This window comes from Rhipicephalus microplus, unplaced genomic scaffold, assembly GCF_043290135.1.
Source record: "Rhipicephalus microplus isolate Deutch F79 unplaced genomic scaffold, USDA_Rmic scaffold_14, whole genome shotgun sequence".
NCBI classification, from domain to species: domain Eukaryota; kingdom Metazoa; phylum Arthropoda; class Arachnida; order Ixodida; family Ixodidae; genus Rhipicephalus; species Rhipicephalus microplus.
In genome coordinates this window covers 11,799,662-11,819,635 of record NW_027464587.1, presented here as the reverse complement: position 1 = coordinate 11,819,635, position 19,974 = coordinate 11,799,662, and the positions used below count along the sequence as shown (strand labels likewise).

The 19,974-nt window shown below is 50.8% G+C and overlaps 1 protein-coding gene across 2 annotated transcripts in view; it reads left to right on the top strand.

Moving 5' to 3' along the window:
- Positions 1 to 19,974, top strand: part of LOC142761673 (uncharacterized) — a 134,804-nt gene that overhangs the window by 114,536 nt on the left and 294 nt on the right. The gene's annotated exons all lie outside the window — the stretch shown is intronic.

The following is a 19,974-nucleotide window of genomic DNA, read 5'->3' as shown; positions in this document are numbered from 1 at the left end:
GCAATACAAACAAGAAGAGGAAATAGCCGTGTACGGCAGCCATCAATACAGCATACACTGCACGAATGTATACTACGAAACAAAACGGAACAGGTGCGCTCCTCTACTGTAGTGCAATCGTTCAATGTGCATTACAGCAAGTAAAAAACAACTAATACACCAAGAAAAAAGAAAATAACTCAAAATACACTTCTTATACAATGAAATACGCACATACAAACGGAAAACAACCGACGAAAGGAAAAAAAACAACATGCTCATAGACCTCAAGAACTATATCCGGCTCAAGTAATCGGCTCCCACGTTTTCGCTACCCTTAATATGCGTAATGGTGAACTGGTACTCTTGGAGTAGTAAACTCCATCGAAGTACTTGAGCGTTCAGCTGTTTCGCCTGTTGGATATAACTCAGAGGCTGGTGGTCTGTCTGGACACAAAAATGTACTCCATATAAGTACATGGAGAATTTCTGAATTCCCCATACCAACGCGAGACATTCGCGTTCGATGGTACTATAGGAAGCCTCCCGTGGAAGCAGCTTTCGGCTGGCATAAGCTGTGGGGTGGAGCTTGCCTTCGTGGGCCTGCATGAGCACGGCTCCGAGACTTGTGTCCGATGCGTCCGTTCGAAGTACGAATGGTTGGTGCAAATCTGGTAGCCGTAGTATCGGCTCCGTCGAGACATGTTGTTTGAGACTTCGAAAAGCCTCCTCGTGGGCTGCTGTCCATTTCACCGAGTTAGCTTCGCCTTTCCGAGTTAAATCTGTAAGGGGAGCGCTGACTTCTGCGTAATTCGGGATAAATTCCCAATAGTACCCGGTCAAACCGAGGAAGGTGCGCACTTGTCGCTTGGTTGAAGGACGTGGTGCAGCTTCGATCTTGTCGAGTGTTTTTCCCAGTGGTTGCAATCTGCCCCTGCCAACTCGGTGTCCCGAGAAGTCGATTTCTTCTACACCAAGTTCGCATTTACTGTGGCGCACTGTAAGCCCGGCCCTCTGTATGCGCTCAAAAGCAGTACCAGAGACCTCAGGTGCTCTTCCCATGTCTCGGTGGCTACCAGTACATCATCGTAGTAGTGGTCCACACCGGGTATACCTTCTGCAATCTTCCGCATCAACTTAGCAAATACAGCAGGCGCTGTCTTGATGCCGATTGGCATGAAGCGGAACTGATATAGTCCCGATGTCGTCGAGAAGGCCGTCTTCGCTTTGGACTCTTCGGTCAGCGGGATCTGCCAATAGCCCTTCACGAAGTCGAGCTTCGAGAAATACTTCTTCTTTCCCACTGTAGCAAACACCGCGTCAGTTCTTGTCATAGGTTCGGAGTCGGCCACCAGAACGTTGTTCAGGCGTCGAAAATCGATACACAGTCGATTTGTCCCGTCGGGTTTCTTTACCAAAATGACTGGCGAATTATAAGGTGACTCTGATTTCTCAATAATGCCAAGCTTCTCCATCTCCCGCACCTCTTTCTCTACACCTTCCCGCGTTGCAAAGGGAAGAGGGTATTGTTTCACGTGGACGGGGTTACTCGTGGTGAGTTCGAGGTTGCAGTGGACCCAGTCAGTTTTGCCCGGGACATCCGAGAAAATACGAGCGTGTTCCCTGACAATTCTTTGCAGCTGTACGATCTGCTGAGCGTCCAGTTTGTCGGAGAGCTTCACGTCTTCTTCCCCTTCTACTTTCAGCCAGTCAGGGGTTGGAATATTCTCGTCCTCGCTCGATTCCACAACACCAAATGTCACGTTGCACACCTTGGTGGAGGGGCTGTCCCTCTCTTCGTATCTTTTTAGTAAGTTGGCGTGGAAGATTTTTCTGCCGCCAGCCGTGTCTACGACGTAGTCAGCTTCACCTTTCTTTTCTCGGACTTCAAAAGGGCCCTTCCATTGCAGCAGCAGCTTGTTCGTGTCGGTGGGAAGTAAAATCAGTACCTTGTCTCCGGGGTTGAAACTCCGCTCCTTCGCCTTTCGATTGTACAGCTTCGTGTACCGTGCTCCGGCTTTTTCCAACTCCTCGTGTGCCAGGTGGCACGTTTCTTCCAAACGGTTCCGAAGGTCGAAGACATGCTGGTACGTCGTCTTAGCTTCTTCAGTCAAGTCGGCGTTCGTCCACAGCTCCTTCAGTATCGCCAAGGGTCCCCTCACATGGCGGCCGTAGAGAAGCTCGAAGGGTGAAAACCCCATACTGGCCTGCGGAACCTCCCTATAGGCAAAGAGGAGAGGTGCCAGGTAGCGGTCCCAATCTCTCGGTTTTTCGGCGCACATGCGCTTCAACATTAATTTCAAGGTGCCGTTGAATTTTTCCACCAAGCCATTCGCCATGGGGTGATATGGGGTGGTGTGGAGCTGGCGCACGAAAAGGAGCCGCGCTACTTCCTTCATCAGGTCCGATGTGAAGTTCGTGCCACGGTCGCTCAGTACCTCGCGGGGGACGCCAAATCGGGAGAACATCTCGACCAGGGCTTCGGCCACTCGCTCAGTTTCGATACTCGGGAGTGCCACTGCGTCTGGATACCAGGTGGCATAATTCATTAAAGTCAAAATGTATCGGTTCCCATGCTTTGAGGGCGGGTGAATCGGTCCCACTATATCGATCGCCACTCGCTTGAACGGGGTGTCGATTATGGGTGCCCTCCCCAGTGGAACATGTGGTACACGGCCCTTTGGTACGGTGCGCTGACAAATGTCACATGAGGCGACGAACCTTTTTACGTCAGCTGTGATGCCTGGCCAAAAGAACTCCTCCGAGATCCGGTCCTTGGTTTTCTGCGTGCCCAAGTGTCCTGCCATTATACCATCGTGTGCGGTTTTAAGCACAGCTTCTCGGTGGCAGTGCGGAACGACTAATTGGCGTACAAGCCGTCCGTTGGCCTCTGTGTACTGTCGGTACAGCAGTCCCTGTTCTTGTCTGTACTCGATGCTTCCCTTCTCATTTCGGCATGTTTCCTTCCTGCCGATCTTCTCAAAACGCTGAGTGTCGCATCTCCCTTCTGCTCGCAGCCATAGTTATCTCCCGGCAATCCCGCCGTGGTCCCAGGCGTACGAAGCTTGGCAAATTTTTCCGGCTGTGCATGTGCTTGGGAACGGGTGATAGCTGCTGCCACAGGCTCTTCGTTCAACTCCTTTGTCGCGACAGGTTTTTCAGTCTCCTTTCTGGGATCATTAGGAGGTCTTACGCCATCGATATTGCCCAGAATGAGGTCATACAGTGGATCTTGCAGACATAGTGCTGTCAGATTGCCAGTAAAGTAGGGGGTGTCAACCTCAATCCGTGCTTCGGGCAGCATCCTTGCTGTTCCGTCAACCAAGTAGACGAGTCTGCTTGTACCTGTCAGCTCGTCTTCCTTCACCAACTTCCTCCGCACGATTACTGTGTTGCACCCCGTATCCCGCAACACTGATATGTCTGTGCCTCGGAGGGTCCCTGTGGCCACTGGTAGGTTCTCGGCCAGATTTTTCGGCGGTGTAACCCTTACGGCGTTGACGACGGGGACTTTTTCGCCATTCCTAAGCTCGACATACCCGTCGCATATAGGATCCTCACGCGTTTTCCTTGGCGCGTAGAGGCAGGATGCCTGGAGTGAGTTATTTGCTCCTGACCGGCAGTCGTTTGCCCTATGTCCTTTTTTCCCACACTTGAAGCAGACGATGGCTACATTAGTGGCAGGTCTGTTGTGACACAAGTGCGGTGGGTGATTCCCACGATTGCAAATATAGCACCGTGGTAGTGGTGAGTGGCTGTTGCCTCCTTTTTCGTATTTCCCCTTTTCGTCCGTTATGGGACCACCTTTCTTTGTTTTCGCTAGGCTTGCTCCACCCTGAGCTTCCAAAAACTGGTCTGCCAGCTCAAGCATGTCTTCCAGGGATTCCGCCCTCCTTTCTTTCAAATATAATGCCAGGTTCGAACCACATCCATGCAAAAACCTCTCTCTAATCAACAATGCTCGGAGGGACACGAATTCTGTCTCAGTTTTGGACAGCTCAACCCATCTATCGAAGTAATGTCTTAAGCGGGCCGCGTACTGTGTTGCTGTTTCACCCCCTACTGGCCTCTCCTTATTAAACTTGTCTCGGAACCCATCCGCCGTGAAGCGAAAGCGCTTCAAGAGGGCGGTTTTAACCTTGGTGTAGTCCGCTGCATCTGGCGGTAGCCTGCCATAAACACTTAGCGCCTCTCCTGTAAGACATGTCGAAAGCGCCGTCACCCATTGGCTTTCAGGCCACTTTTGCCCTCTGGCGATGCTCTCAAACCGGCGTATAAACGCATCTAAGTCGTCCCTTCCTTCGTCAAAGGTGACGAGCAGTCTACCTGCGTGTATTCTCAAACTCGGCTCCTCCCCGGCATCGCCGTGCTCACTGCTGAATCTGCTCACACTGCTACTCTCATTGAGGCGAATCTTTAATTGCAGTAACTGCACTTCCCGTTCTCCGGCTTCCCTAGCTGCTTCCCTTGCCGCTTCTCGTTCTTTCTCCCTTTCAACGCGTTCTCTCTCCTTTTCTTGGCGCTCTCTCTCCTTTTCCTCCCGGGCCAGTGCCCGCTCTTCTCTGGCTAACGCCTGCGCCTGTTCCTGCTGCTCCTTAACCCATTGTCTCAGTTCGGCGCCCTCGAGGCCTAACTGTTTACCGTGTGCGATCCACTTATCCAAATCCATACACTCCATACTGCAAACTGTCACTATAATGCCACTATAAAACCAGCTCAATCTTATGCAGGATGCAACTGCTTCACTGTGCGGCTCTATCACCACGCTGTCCACACGGTTCTCGTTCACCCCTCACTGTCTTACTCTTGTACGGAACGTCCCGTCTCGCGGACGCCAGTTTTGTTACAAGCTGCCACTCTAGCGTCGCCAGCGCGAAGTCGGCGACGGGAATGACAGCAGGTTGGTTCGTTCCGTACGCAAGCAGAGACAGTGAAGAGATCAGAGACGTGGGAAAACAAAACAAACTTTACTCTAGTGATATTGCAGCACACGGGATCTAATACAACACTTCAATACAACTAACAAAATACATCGACACTGGATACAACTAAAGAAATATATAACAGAAACAAGAAGTCAGCTTACGAGAGAGAACTATGACAAACTACACAAACTAATAAGAATAGAACGAAGGAGGAGAAAGTTCGAAGGTATAAACAGGTGAAGGCATACGTGTGATGACCGGCAGCGTTGTGTCCCCGACGATCGGATGCGAGAAGTCGAAGAGAGTTCTGGCACGACGGCGATGTCGGCGGTGTTGCAACGCTGGTGGCTCCGGGAGGCTAGTGCTTGCAGGTGACTTCGAGCAGGTTGAGCTAACTCGAGGCGAAGTCCCGATGTCTACGTTGCAGACGTTAATATCGCGTCACAACTAGACGAACGGCTAAGTTTAGGTGGCCAGCCGATACAGAGCCACACTAAAAACTTCTAGAAGAGATGCTTGTTGATCTGTTTCCACACCATCTTGGTCAGCGACTAGTCTGCCTAGCAGGGCAAAATCCTGCGCTTAAATCCCCCTCGTGTCTTCTCGCTCTCTTCCTTGGGGACAAGAGACCTCTACATGGGTCCAATCATGCGCGTTTAATTGATGGAAACTCCGCCCCAAAAATATTTTGACCCCACCCCTTTTTAATTGGGAGAGGGCCCGCAACTAGCGAGAGTGACAACCTGTCGGGTTGTTGTCATACGGCTTGGCCACCAGAGCGTTTCCCACGCTTTTCCCCGTGGGAACGGTCAAACGTTTGGCTCTCCGCCGGTGTGTCTCGTAGTCTAATCCTTGTTCGGGGTATACCGCGGCCTTCTACGACCTTGCAGACGCCGCCACAGTTACAAAAGGATTAACCGTCGGCGGCGACGTTCTAAGAAGAGCACCCCATTTTGCACTTCTCGGCTCCCTTTCATGCGCCGCCGTTTCTCACGGTCAGTCGGAGAGTACAGTGCCCGTTAATTGCCGTGACGCGGTGTCGCCAAAAATGGCCGTCCGTGACATATGTATGTATGTATATATGTACGTACGTACGTACGTGACCACCCTTAGTTCCACCGTTGCCAACTGCCCACTACTTCGTCCTTGCAAACATCTCACTACACGCCATCACCGATCCACCACTTCACCGACCATAAAGCAAATACTGTTGAAAGGTAGGCAATATGAAATGCAAGATGGTCGCGTACTTGTATCTATGTGCGCATTAAAGAACCATAGATTGCCATACTGTGTCTCTTCCTTGTTTGTATGTGATCGCCTATAGTTACATCTTTTGCAAACTGCTTACTACTTCTTCGTTGCAAACATCTCACTATGCCCCATCACCGATCTACCACTTCACTGTTCATAAAGCTGTTATAATGAAGGGGGAAAAGAAGCGACGTATAGCTACTACTTATGAATAATAAACTTTCTTGTATAAATATTGTTACGTCTACGAGGGGGTTTATTCAGAGCCAACGTAACGGTCGACTCGACAGTATACAGCAGTGAACGCACACCAGTGAGCTGTTGCCACCAACCAACGTCTTCTTCTGCCACCACCCTGTTCCCCGCTACACAGGTGCACATATCTAAAAACATGTGGTATGGTAACATTTCCCTCTGCGCAAACGAAGCCCACTGGGCGAGTCAAACAGTCTCTCGAGGAATAAAGCGCTTTAAACGTGCAACATGGGCAAGTTCAGTTTTTGCAGACCGTCGGCCGTTCGAATGGAGAGGCTCTATGCAGTAAACTAAATCACTGATACGGTCTAGAACAAAATAAAGTCCCGCATAGTGGCTAGCCGTTTCTTACTCAAACCGCGTTTTCTACTTGGTGTCTACAGCAACACTAGGTCGCTGCAATTGTACGTCACGTGTCAGCGTCGGTGGTCAAAATGTGCCTTCGAGTGGTCTTGGGAAGCAAGGGTGCGCAAGTAAGCAAGGCGTCTAGCTTCTTCTGCCCGACAGATGATCTCGGATATGTAGGGATGGTGGTGATCCAAACACGGGAACATGGTATTGAGGGTATGACGAGGTGGTCGAGCATTTAGAAAAAAGAAAGGACTGTAGCCGGTAGTTTCATGCTGTGCAGTGTGGAATGTATATATTGTGAAGAAGAAGATGTGCCTGCAGCGAGCAGCATCGCCAACGCCTGGCTCTCTCGGCTCGTGCTTCGGTTCGTTGCTGTGCCGATCGCTGGACGGTTCTTGACGCTGTCTCGTCGCTGTCTTTAACGGCTAATAAACCTCCTCACATTTGGTGGAAGGTGCTGTTAATCCCCTTTGCTACACCCTGGAGCTGCGAAGCCGCACGCTACCACCTGTCATGACTGCCAACGCCACTACATCGACGCCTTCGCTCCAGTTCAACTGCCCTGGCCATCCTAAACTACGGGAGCCGAAGGTCTTCAGCGGTGCGGATGGGACCGACGTCGAAGACTGGCTCGAGCACTATGAACTGGTGAGCGCCAACAATAAGTGGGATGAAGCCGACAAGCTGGGCCACGTGATATTTTATCTCACTGGCGTCGCCGAATTGTGGTTTAATAACCACAAACACAACATCCCCACATGGAGCGTCTTCAAGACGTCATGTGCTGAAGTGTTCGGTCGGCCGGCTGTCCGCAAGCAGAGGGCAGAACAGCGCTTGCGCGTCCGCTCTCAGCAGACTGGCGAGACCTTTACCAGTTATATTGAGGACGTCGTCGACCTTTGTCGACGTGTGAATGACACCATGCCCGAATCCGACAAGGTCAAAAACATACTGAAGGGCATCGACGACGGCGCATTTCAAATGCTTTTGGCAAGGAATCCAAGTACAGTTTCTGAAGTCGTCAGCTTGTGTCAGAGCTACGACGAGTTGAAAAAGCAACGCACTCTGACTAGGCAGCCTCAGCCTGGTGGTGAGCCGCTGTCCAGCTTCGACTCCATGCCCGACAATTCACCATTGCTGCAGCAAGTCCGAGTCTTCGTCCGTGAGGAAGTCGCCCGCCAACTTTCCCTAGTGCCCTTTACTCACGAGACCACCACCCGTCTACCTGCCCCGCTTCGCACGGCTATATCGGAAGAGGTTGCACAAGCTGTTCCTCGTGCGCACTACGAGCCACCTCTATCAAGCCGTGGTCACTGCCCGGGTGTCGAACAGCCGGTAGGCGCTCCTGTCGCCTATCCGCCAGCTGTTCAGCCTGTGGCCGCGCCCCTAACCTATGCAACGCAGCCTGTGGCTCCGCCTGTCGCCTTTTCACAAGAGATGCAGCCCGTAGCCGCGCCGCTCACATATGCAGACGCTGTACGTAGGCTCCCGCAACCACCCTACACCACGCGCTCACAGCCCGCACACCCAGTTGCTTATACTGCACCTTGGGCGGCAGCACCAGTCGCCAATTCCTGGAGGACGCCCGATAACCGACCGATTTGCTACGCTTGCTTCACTGCCGGACACGTTGCTCGCTACTGCCGCCGTCGACCTCAGACGTTCGGCAACTATGCCTGGTCGTCGCATCCCGGCAGCCAACCCTTCGTCCAATACGGGCCGGTCTCGCCACCTCGCTATGCGCCTACTGACCACCTAGACTTTCAGCCGCAACGCGCACCCTCTCCTCGTCGGCGATCGCCCTCCCCCATGCGTCGCCGGCCCGGACCCTCCGACCAGGAAAACTAAGCAACGCAGTTCAAGAGGCAAGAACTGCGCCGTTTTCGAACTGTCTAAGCCCTCGCTCCTCTCCTGCTAACGTGGTCGCAGTAACTGTTGAAGGTTATTGTACTTTCACTCTTGTGGACACTGGCGCCGCTGTTTCTGTTATTGCCGCTAATCTCTGCCGTTTATTACGCAAAGTAACGACGCCGCTTTCGGGACTGTCGCTTCACACCGCAAGCGCACAGCAAGTAACGCCTCTCGCAGCCTGCACTACAAGAGTCTCCATCGAAGGCATTCTTTACATCGTGGAGTTTATTGTTCTTCCTGTCTGTTCGCATGACGTCATCCTCGGGTGGGACTTCTTATCCCGCCATAATGCCGTCATTGACTGCGCACGCGCCGAAGTTGAGTTTTCGCCCTTGTGTGATGTCCCATTACTGGACGCTCCTCATCAGCCGCCGAAGTTGCTCGTTCTTGAAGATACCGATATTCCGCCTGGAAATTTCGCCCTTGTTCCCGTTTCATGCAACGCCTACACTGACGCTACAGTTCTTTTTATGCCTTCCGATATCTTCAAATGTCGTCGAGCTTTGCCGCTGCCTTTCGCAACAATTGACCTTGCCGCCGGAAGAAGCAACATGTTCGTAAGCAATCCGCTTTCCACACCTGTCACATTGCTTGCGGGGGAATGTCTCGGCCGCGTGCAGGATCTCGACCCTTCGTTTTTGTTTGATGTCCCGGACGACTACTGCGACCACCCAAAAGCACTGTCAGCACTTGGGGAGTCGTCCAATGATACGTTTTCCAGCGCCATCGCTGACACTCTCACTCCCACCGAACATGCCGACCTGCTGGATCTTCTCCATGAGTTCAGGAGTTCGTTCGATGTGTCGCAACCTCAACTGGGCCGCACATCACAAGTCAAACATCATGTTGACATCGGCCTACACCAGCCACTGCGTCAAAGACCATACCGTGTCTCCGCTGAAGAGCGCCGCGTCATCAACGATCAAGTCGAAGATATGCTTCGTAGGGACGTCATTCGACCATCTCACAGTCCCTGGGCGTCTCCCGTCGTCCTGGTGCGTAAGAAAGACGGATCTATCCGATTTTGCGTGGACTATCGTCAATTGAATAAGATAACCCGCAAGGACGTCTATCCTTTGCCGCGCATTGATGACGCCATTGACACCCTTCACGGAGCGGAATTTTTCTCGTCGCTAGATTTGTGGTCTGGCTACTGGCAGGTCCCAATGGCAGAAGCCGATCGCCAAAAAACGGCATTTATTACACCAGACGGACTATATGAATTTAACGTCATGCCCTTTGGGCTTTGTAACGCGCCTGCCACGTTTGAACGTCTTATGGATAATACGCTACGTGGCCTCAAATGGAATATGTGCCTTTGTTACCTCGACGATGTCGTGGTTTTCTCCCATGACTTTCCTACGCACCTCCTTCGCCTCAGGCACGTTTTGAGTTGTCTGACCAACGCTGGTCTGCAGCTTAACCTAAAAAATGCCGCTTCGCTGCACGCGAGCTCGTCATCCTAGGCCACATCGTGTCCAAGCACGGCGTATTACCAGACCCAGCAAAACTTCGAGCAGTCGCAGAATTTCCCAAGCCGACGACCATGAAAGAACTTCGCAGTTTTGTAGGCCTATGCTCCTATTTCCGGCGCTTTGTTCGCAATTTTGCATCTATCATGTCACCGTTAACGCAGCTTCTTCGCGGTGACGTGAACCTCACCTCCTGGTCCCCTGCATGTGACGTTGCCTTCGCTACTCTGCGCCGTCTGCTTACTTCCCCACCTATTCTTCGCCACTTCGACCCGACGGCTCCTACCGAAGTGCACACCGACGCCAGCGGCATCGGGCTAGGCGCGGTCCTCGCTCAACGAAAGCCCGGCTATTCAGAATACGTTGTAGCCTACGCTAGCCGCACTCTGACGAAAGCCGAAACTAATTACAGCGTGACAGAAAAAGAGTGTTTGGCTCTGGTGTGGGCGCTTGGAAAGTTTCGGCCGTACTTATACGGCTGCCCGTTCGATCTAGTAACTGATCACCACGCACTTTACTGGCTTTCCACATTGAAAGACCCTTCTGGCCGCCTTGCGCGATGGGCACTCCGCATCCAGGAGTACGACATTCGCGTCGTATACCGCTGCGGACGCAAACACTCTGACGCTGATGCCCTGTCCCGCTCACCTTTGCCACCAGATCCGACGTGCGGAAACACGTGCCTCCAGTACTTGTCATCGTTAAATCTTGAATCAATTGCCACCGAACAACGTCGTGAGGAGGTTTATTATGTGAGGAGGTTTATTAGCCGTTAAAGACAGCGACGAGACAGCGTCAAGAACCGTCCAGCGATCGGCACAGCAACGAACCGAAGCACGAGCCGAGAGAGCCAGGCGTTGGCGATGCTGCTCGCTGCAGGCACATCTTCTTCTTCACAATATGATAAAAGGTAGAATACTGTCCCAGTCCTTGTGATCTGATGCGACATACATAGACAGCATGTTCGAGAGAGTTCTGTTCGTTCGTTCAGTTAGACCGTTCGTTTGGGGATGATATGGTGTAGAGTGCTGAAACCTTGAAGCACAGACACGAAGCATCTCTTCCACCACCTCTGCTGTGAATTGTCGGCCACAGTCACTGATTACAATTTTGGGAGGTTCATGTTGAAGAATTACAAAACGTAGCATGAAGAAAGACACATCGGCTGCAGTTGCCGCTGGTATGGCATCTGTCTCGCAGTACCGTGTTAAATGGTCGGTGCAGACGTCTATCCAGCAATTTCCATCAGAAGACTGGGGAAAGGGCCCAAGGAGGTCAATCCCGACTTGCTCGAATGGAGTTCTAGGGGACGGCACCGGATGTAATCGCCCTGGACGAGCACTTTTGGAGTAGCCACATTTATAGGAAACCGTGAAGCCATATTCTTGTAGACGAAGTGCCCAGCGCGCTAGCCGACCAGATGGCTTACGCAGATTGGCCATCCAGCAGAGAGAGTGATGGTCTGTCACGACGGTAAAGGGGCGTCCATACAGGTATGACCGGAAGCGCTGCACTGTGAAGACTACTGCAAGGCATTTTGCTCTGTGACAGTGTAATTACGCTCGGACTTGCTGAGCGAGCGACTTGCATACGCTACGATGTGTTCTTCGTTATCCAAGCGTTGAACCAGGACAGCACCTACACCAATACCGCTGGCGTCTGTGTGAAGCTCAGCGGGAGCCAGAGGATTGAAGTGTCGAAGAATCGGATGAGACGTCAAAATAAACTTCAACTCCGAACAAAGCAGACTCGCATTCCGGGGTCCAGTCAAACTGTGCACCTTTTTGAAGCAGACACGTGAGCGGGTATATGATATTGGTAAAGCCAGGAATGAATCGGCGAAAGTTTGAACCAGCCCTAAAAAGCTGCGCAGTTCTTTCTCCGAGGGAGGTTGCTTAAATGCCTCCACTGCGGCCGTCTTGGAGGGGTCCGGTCGTATGCCTTCTTTGTGTACTAAGTGTCCAAGGACGAGTGTTTGGCGCTCTCCAAAACGACATTTCTTTGAGTTGAGCACCAAGCGTGCTTTGCTTAGGCAGTCCAGCAAGAGGCCAAGGCGTGTGTTGTGCTCACAAAAGGTGTGCCCAAAAATTACGTCGTCGTCCAAGTAACACATACACACTTCTCACTTCAATCCACGCAGAATGTTGTCCATAGAGCACTGAAAAGTGGCAGGCGCGTTGCAGAGTCCAAACAGCATCACATTGAATTCAAAGAGTCCACCTGTTATAACAAATGCCGTTTTCTCCTTGTCTTCCTCGTGCATTGGAGTCTGCCAGTAGCCTGACCTCAAATCCACAGACCAAAAGTAAGAGGCCGATGATAGACAGTCAATAGCATCATCAATCCGCAGTAGTGGGTATACAACTTTTTTAGTTACGGCGTTAAGACGGCGGTAGTCTGCACAAAACCGTCATGTCCCATCCTTCTTCTTCAATAGAATTACTGGAGCGGCCCACAGACTACATGATTCTTAAATTACATTTTTCTTGAGCATCTTGCAAACCTGTTCATTGATCACTGCGCGTTCCGAAGGCAGTACACGGTATGGTTTCTATCGGCGAGGTCTGTGAGATGTTGTGTCGATTCGGTGCTTTATACGAGAAGCAAGGAATGACGGTGCATCGTGCTGACCGAAATAAAAAATATCGGCATGTTTGCGCAGAATACTCCTCAGTTCATCACGATCCTTGGTGCTGAGTGACTTGTCAATCATAGCCATAATGGTGGTGTCCCTGGCGTGCAGATTATCGCAACAGGTCTTATCCGGGGAATCGCTGCTTTCTGCAAGGATGACAAGCAAGAATACTTGGTGTTCACGAATCTCTGCAAGTTTCAGACCCTCCGGCAGCACTGTAGGTTCTTCAGAGCAGTTAATCACCCATAAACCAGTATGTCCTTGTGCAACTGACAGCGTGCAGTAGGGTATTAAAACTGTCTTCTTTATGCAATTGAGATGCACAGGCTCCACAGTTGCGTCAAATGCTTTCTCGCTTGCAGGTGAACAGAGAACAGGGACACATTTTGCAGACAATGGCGGCACAGTTGTGTCCATGGACACGCAAAGAGCACTTTCGTAACGGGGCGAGTTTTTCATAAACGCAACTGGGATATCGGAAACCACTGTAATTTGTCCTGTGTGGCAGTCGACAGTGGCACTACATAGCTTCAAGAAATCGAGTCCCAAATCGACGTCATGCGTAGTATGAGGGAGAACAGCAAACTCTGCAACAAAGTTCTGGCACGCCAAACTAACAGTCACAGTGCAGACACAAGCAGGTTTTAACACCTCTCCGCTCACTGCACGAAACGTATCAGGACAGTCCCAACGAAACATAACTTTACGTCTAAGAAGGCGGGTGAAAACTAAACTCGTCACTGACACGGTTGCACCTGTGTCCACCAACGCCATTGTTGGTACACCATCGATAAGCACTTGAACCTTATTTCTAAACTTGGAAGCTAACGGAGGTATATCTGTTGAAATCGAAGACTGCCCGGCAACCTCACCTCCAACGGCCGCACCGGCTAGCTTTCCATAGGAGGCGAGGAGTAACGGCGCCGAGGAGACGGTGTTTGGTTGGCGGGAGGGGCAGGCGGTGGTGTCACACTGCAGTCAGAGGCCGGAGATTGGTTTCGTAGCGGTCCTGGGATCTCGTAAGACGCACTTCCGAGGAATGTCAGTGCTCAGGTAACACCAGAACGGTTATATCTCGGTGATCAATCGTACCTTGGCGGATGCCGGTAGTTGCAATACCTGGCAATGTGGCCTTCGAAGCCACAGTTGTAGCAGACTTGCAGAGGACGCTTGCCGAACCAATGCTGAGACCACTCAGCTGTGAAGGGTCGGTGACGAGCTTGCTGAACGGGGGCTGCCCACTTCTGTGTGGCGGGGCCATAAGGAAGGCGTTGGCCATATTGCTGGTCGGCTGCGAATGAGTCACGACGTGGCCACGGAGTTCCAGTTTCGCTGATGTCTGTCACCTATATCAATGGTGGCAAAGGAGCTAATGGCCCCACCGTGTAGTAAGGTGGATTGTTAGGTGAATGAGGAATGGTTTCGCCAACCCCACCAGCTTGTCGCTGCAGCTCTTCATGTACTATTGCCCGAATAGTAGCGGCAAGGTCAATAGGTGGGCTCACGTCGATGCTGGCGACCATTTGCCAGCCTACTAAATTTCGGGGCAATGTGACGAGTCTTCAACGTGAGGCAGTGATGTTGGACGTCGGAGACAGAGGTGAGGTCATCCCTGCCTATCAGAAAATTGTAAACGTCGTCCGCTATGCCTTTCAAGAGGTGTCCTACCCTGTCTTCTTCAGACATCTGCGCGTTTATAATCTTGCAAAGCTTAAGAACGTCCTGTATATAAGCAGTGCACGTTTCTCCAGGAGTCTGAGCTCTTCCAGCAAGAGTCCGCTCAGCACTTTTCTTTTTTGAGTCGGAGTCACCAAAACACTTCTTCAGTTTTTCAGCAAAAAGAGTCCATGTTGTCAAAGAATCTTTGTGGTTTTCATACCACATCAAGGCAGTGTCCGTGAGAAACAGCGTGGCTTTATCCAGCTGATCGATAGAGTTCCAGTGGTTGTACCGGCTCACCCTTTTGTAATGCGTTAGCCACGCGTCCATATCTTCTCCTGCCATTCCCGTGAACGGGCGGGGTTCCATGTAGTGATGCCTTGGTGTAGCCTGCGTAGACCTGCACGAAGTTGAGGCGGTTGATTCCTGACCTTCGCTTTGGGCCATGACGACTGTTGTCGGTGGCAGACCGGCAAGACGACGGCTCCGGTGTACTCCAAACCGCTGTGGCTCCGTGGTACGTCGACGTGCTGTACCCAGCACCTCCACCACTCTGTTACATCTATGAGAGGGGTTTATTCAGAGCCGATGTAACTGTGTGAACGCGCACCAGCAAGCGGCTCTTGCCACCAACCCAAGTCCTCTTCTGCCACCACCCTGTTGCCCGCTACACAGGTGGACATACCTAAATTACATATGTGGTAACAATATATACAGTGTTTGTACATCTTTGATGATGTAGTGGGCGATATTCATGGATGGTTCATGGTTTGGCAATGAAACATTCCAGCGCTCCACCCCCTTCATCATCATTAGCTGCCTGGATATGCTGTGATTTTTTTTCATTCTGAGAAATTGGAAGGAATGGAAGTGCGGCAAGTTATAATTCCCCACGATGGAATGGGAATGAAATTATGCCACCCATTCCGCAACCCTGGTTCTGACCATCCCCAAAAGGTGAGAATCATGCAATCAATCACTCACACGTGTTATCAGTAACTCATTTCCCGAACCTCACAAGACTCAAACAATCTTCCAGGATCAATACGTCTGTTGTTCATAATTCTCATATTCCTCACAAGACTCAAACAATCTTCCAGGATCAATCTCGTCTGTTGTTCATCATTCTCATATTCATGAAGTTTTATACTGTTATATAACTAATTATGTGATTACAGTAAACTCCTGTTAAGACAAACTTTGTTTAAACGAATTCTTGCTTAAGACAAACAACATGGGAATGTTTGTTTGGTTTCCCATAGACTTTATGCAAAAAAAAATCTTAAGATGAACCATGTAACAGGCCTCTTGTGTGAAGATGAACTCTCACAGCGACTGCAGATTCTGCGCAACGAACATTATAGTCTTGGTGGAGGCGTTCAAACGAACAACAGGAGGCAAAATGAAAAAACAAAAACAAGAAAGCATTCTTAGCAAAAAGACTCTATGGCAAGCCGTCAGCGTCTTGGAGAAGGCGAAGTTGTGCTGCAGCTGCTCCGCGTGTTCGAGCCAGCACGAGAGAAGAAGAGGCCAGCAAGAAGGACAGCGTCTGCGGACGTCTATGCCAGAGCAGGGATAAATAAAATATGTGACAAACCAAACACTGCACGTCTTCCTACAAATGGTGACCCGGATTTTGAGCGGCGACGCGCACCTCCTCGTCTTTTCATCAACGCACCGAGCGTCGGGGCCAGCTCTGCTTCTTCAGCCCCGTTTATTTCGGCAGACCATGGACACTACACCCAACAGTGCCGCCACGTCAAATCCCACGGTACCTGACCCTGTCGTCGCTAGCCTCGGGCTCCCGGAGTTCTGGCAGGCGGACTCTGAACTCTGGTTTCTGAGCGACGAGCCACTCCTCCGACGACACCGGGTAACGTCGCAAACAGAGAGGTGCGATCACGTCATCGGCGCTTTACCACCTGCTGTCATCGCCATCGTAAGAGACATTCTGCGTTCTCCACCTCCTGACTATCCCTACAACACCATTAAAGAGGAGCTCGTACGCCGGACAACGGAGTCGGAACAGCATAGGCTGCAGCAGCTACTCACCTCGGAAGAAATTGGTGACGGAGCTTCTGCGTCGCATGCGACACCTGATCGGGAACCACTCTGCTGCATTGGAATCATCCATTCTATCCAAACTAATCTTACAGCGACTGTCACAGCAGGTGTGGATGATTTTGAGCGTATCCTCTACAGAAACACTCGACTTACTAGCGCGGTTGGCCCACAAGATTATGGATATCGATGCACCGTGTATAGCTGCGATCGAAAGACCACATGAATTTACCCTCTCTGCACCGGTCCGCGACGACCGCTTGGACCGCCTTCTTCAAGCTAACGAGGAGCTCAACCGCAAGGTGGATCAGTTGGCCACTGAACTGAGCGTGCTCAAGGTAGACCACTGCCGCAACGCGTCACGACAATGGCTCCAAAGCCACGAAAGATCACTAAGTCTGCCTCTCGGATTCTGCTGGTACCAACACCGATACGGAGCTTGAGCTCGTCAGTGCAAACAGCCATGCCAGTTTGCGGGAAATGCACGGGCCACGCACTGACGGCGGCTAGTGTTTCAGGCCTGGCATACAGCCGCCTATTCTACGTCGCGGACCTCTTCACCAAAGTCCGCTATCTCATCGACACAGGTGACGAAGTGTATGTTGTTCTCCTTCGTTGGAGGACCGCCGACAACGCCAGACTTCGCCGCCTGTCGCCGCGGTCAACAGTTCGACCATATGGACATATGGACAGAGGTCTGTTACACTTGACATCGGCTTGAGATGCATGTTTCGGTCTATGTTCTTAATTGCCGACGTGCGTGTACCCGTCATCGGCGTGTACTTTCTTTGGAATTTTAAGCTTGTGATAGACCTACGACATAGCCGTCTCGTGGATTCTGAGACCCTCCTCACAGTTCAGGGCGTGACATCAAATTTGTCACACTTGTGTCTCGTGCAAGCTCATGCCAAAGTCTCCCCGCCGTGGTCTACGCTTCTGCAAGAATTATCCGACCTCTTTCGTGCTCCATCTCTTGAAGACTCGATACGCCAGAATGTCACTCATCACATAGTGACAGTAGGAGCGCCAGTGTTCGCAAGTGCTCGTTATCTCGCTCCTGACTGCTACAAAATTGCACGCCAAGAATTTGAGCACATGCTTAAACCCGGATACGTCCGCCCTTCTTCCGGTGCTTGGTCATCACCGCTACACATGGTTCCCAAGCCCTCACGTGAGTGGAGACCATGCGGCGACTACCGCACCCTCAACGAAGTGTCGGTAAAGGTCCGCTATCCGATACCGCACATCCAGGACTTCACGGCATTGCCACCGTATTCAGCAAAATCGACCTAGTAAAGGCATACCACGAAATACCTGTCGAGCCTTCCGACGTACCGAAGACTGCCATAATAACACCTTTTGACATGTTTGAATACACGCGTATCCCCTTCGGTCTAAGAAACGCCGCACAAACCCTTCAACGGTTCGTGGACCAGGTACTTCATGGTATGACCTTCTGCTTTGCGTACATCGACGACATCCTTGTCTTCAGCATCATTGCAGAAGATCACGAACTTCACCTGCGTCAGGGTTTCACACGACTACGCAAATATGGACAAGTCGTCAACGAACCAAAGAGCGAGTTCGGAGTTTCCTCACTGGACTTTCTTGGCCATCACGTAGATTCACATGGGATCTCTCCACCGGCCGCCTGTGTTGAAGCTATATTGCAGTTTTTACAACCAACAAATACGAACAAACTGTGAATTCTTCGGGCTTGCCAACTATTACCGGCGGTTTATTCCTCATTGCGCTATCTTGCAACCACTCTATGTACTTCTCTCCGGTCACACGAAGCCCAACGCTTCCATCTTCTGGACACGCGATGCAGAGACAGCTTTCAGTTCCGTCAAGGAAGTTCTGGCTAACCCAACGCTCCTGGCACATCCAAAGATCGACGCCATCACGTCCCTCACAGTGGACGCCTCGGACGTCGCCATAGTAGCAGTCTTGCAGCAGCTGGTTGACAGAGTTTGGCAGCCGGTTGCTTTCTTCTCACGGAAGCTCTCACAGACCGAGCGTCGTTATAGCACATTCGATCGCAAACTGCTCGCAGCCGATTTGGCTGTCAAGCACTTTCAACACTTTCTAGAAAGTCGGCGGTTCCATATCTTTACCGACCACAAGACGTTTACGTGTCAATTGACCGTTATCAACTCTGCCCACACCCCACGTGAGATCCGCCAGCTTGCCTACGTATCGGAGTTCACGAGTGATATCCGGCACATCAGTAGCAAAGACAACGCCGTTGCTGACGTGCATTCCCGAATAGAAATCAACACATCTATGGATCGTGATCGAGCCCCCGACTCTGACGATAATTTTACACAAGAACTCTACTCTGTTGTCTTAGATCTAACTTCTCGCTTTCCCCGTTCGAACTTCTTGTTTTGTGGCGACTTCAATTTCCCAGACATTGATTGGGTTCACCTAGCCGCTCACTCACCCCTTTCAAGAAACTTTTTAGATTTGTGCTTTATGTTTAATTTTGCCCAAATGGTTACTATGCCCACTCGTGGTACCAACATACTCGATTTATTTTTGGTCTCAACTCCCGATCTTGTAAACTCAGTTCAATGCGTAGACGGTATCAGTGACCATAAAATTTTATTAATTGGCCTTTCCATTCCTATTCCTACCCGACAATCTCTCAATAAGTACATCCGCGATTATAACAAAGCCAATTTTTCCAAAATTAATGAAGAACTGGCAGATTTCTATGAAACGTTTTTTCATTGTGCTGCTTTGCGAACAGTCGAACAAAAGTGGGTGTTATTTAGAAACAAATTGCTGTCCGTAATTGACAGACATGTACTTATAATCTGTATTCGCGGGGATGCCGAAAGACCATGGTGCTCTAATTTCTTGAGGAGGCTGTCAAAAAAGAAAAAACGCCTCTTCAGAGAAGCCAAGTTATCAAAATCCCCTGTTAAATGGGAAAAGTATTGCACATTTTTGCGCGAGTACACTTCACTGTTAAAAAATGCAGAAAGGCGATTCTTCGGTCATTATCTCCTCGGCATCCTGCGCGACAACCCACAAAAATTTTGGAAGTATTTGTCTCCTAAAAACAGCGCTGCTCAAAACTTGCCATTTACTAATCCTGATGGTTTGGCCGTTTCCGCCACTGACTCCGCCGAAATCATGAATTCCCATTTTTCATCTATATTCACGCATGAACCCTCCACCGATGTTCCCTCCTTGCCGCCCAGAGACTTCCCGCAGATGCCACGCATTTTTGTTACAAGCGAAGGAATAGCAAATCTAATCGACAACCTTAAATTCTCGAGTTCCCCTGGCCCAAACAATATACCCGCTAAAATAAAATCCCTTGACACTGGTTTTATTCCTAAAGACTGAAAGATAAGTAAAGTCACCCCCGTGCACAAATCGGGAAGCCCTTCAGACCCCTCAAACTATCATCCTATTTCGTTAACATGCATTACCTGCAAGCTGCTAGAACACGTAATCT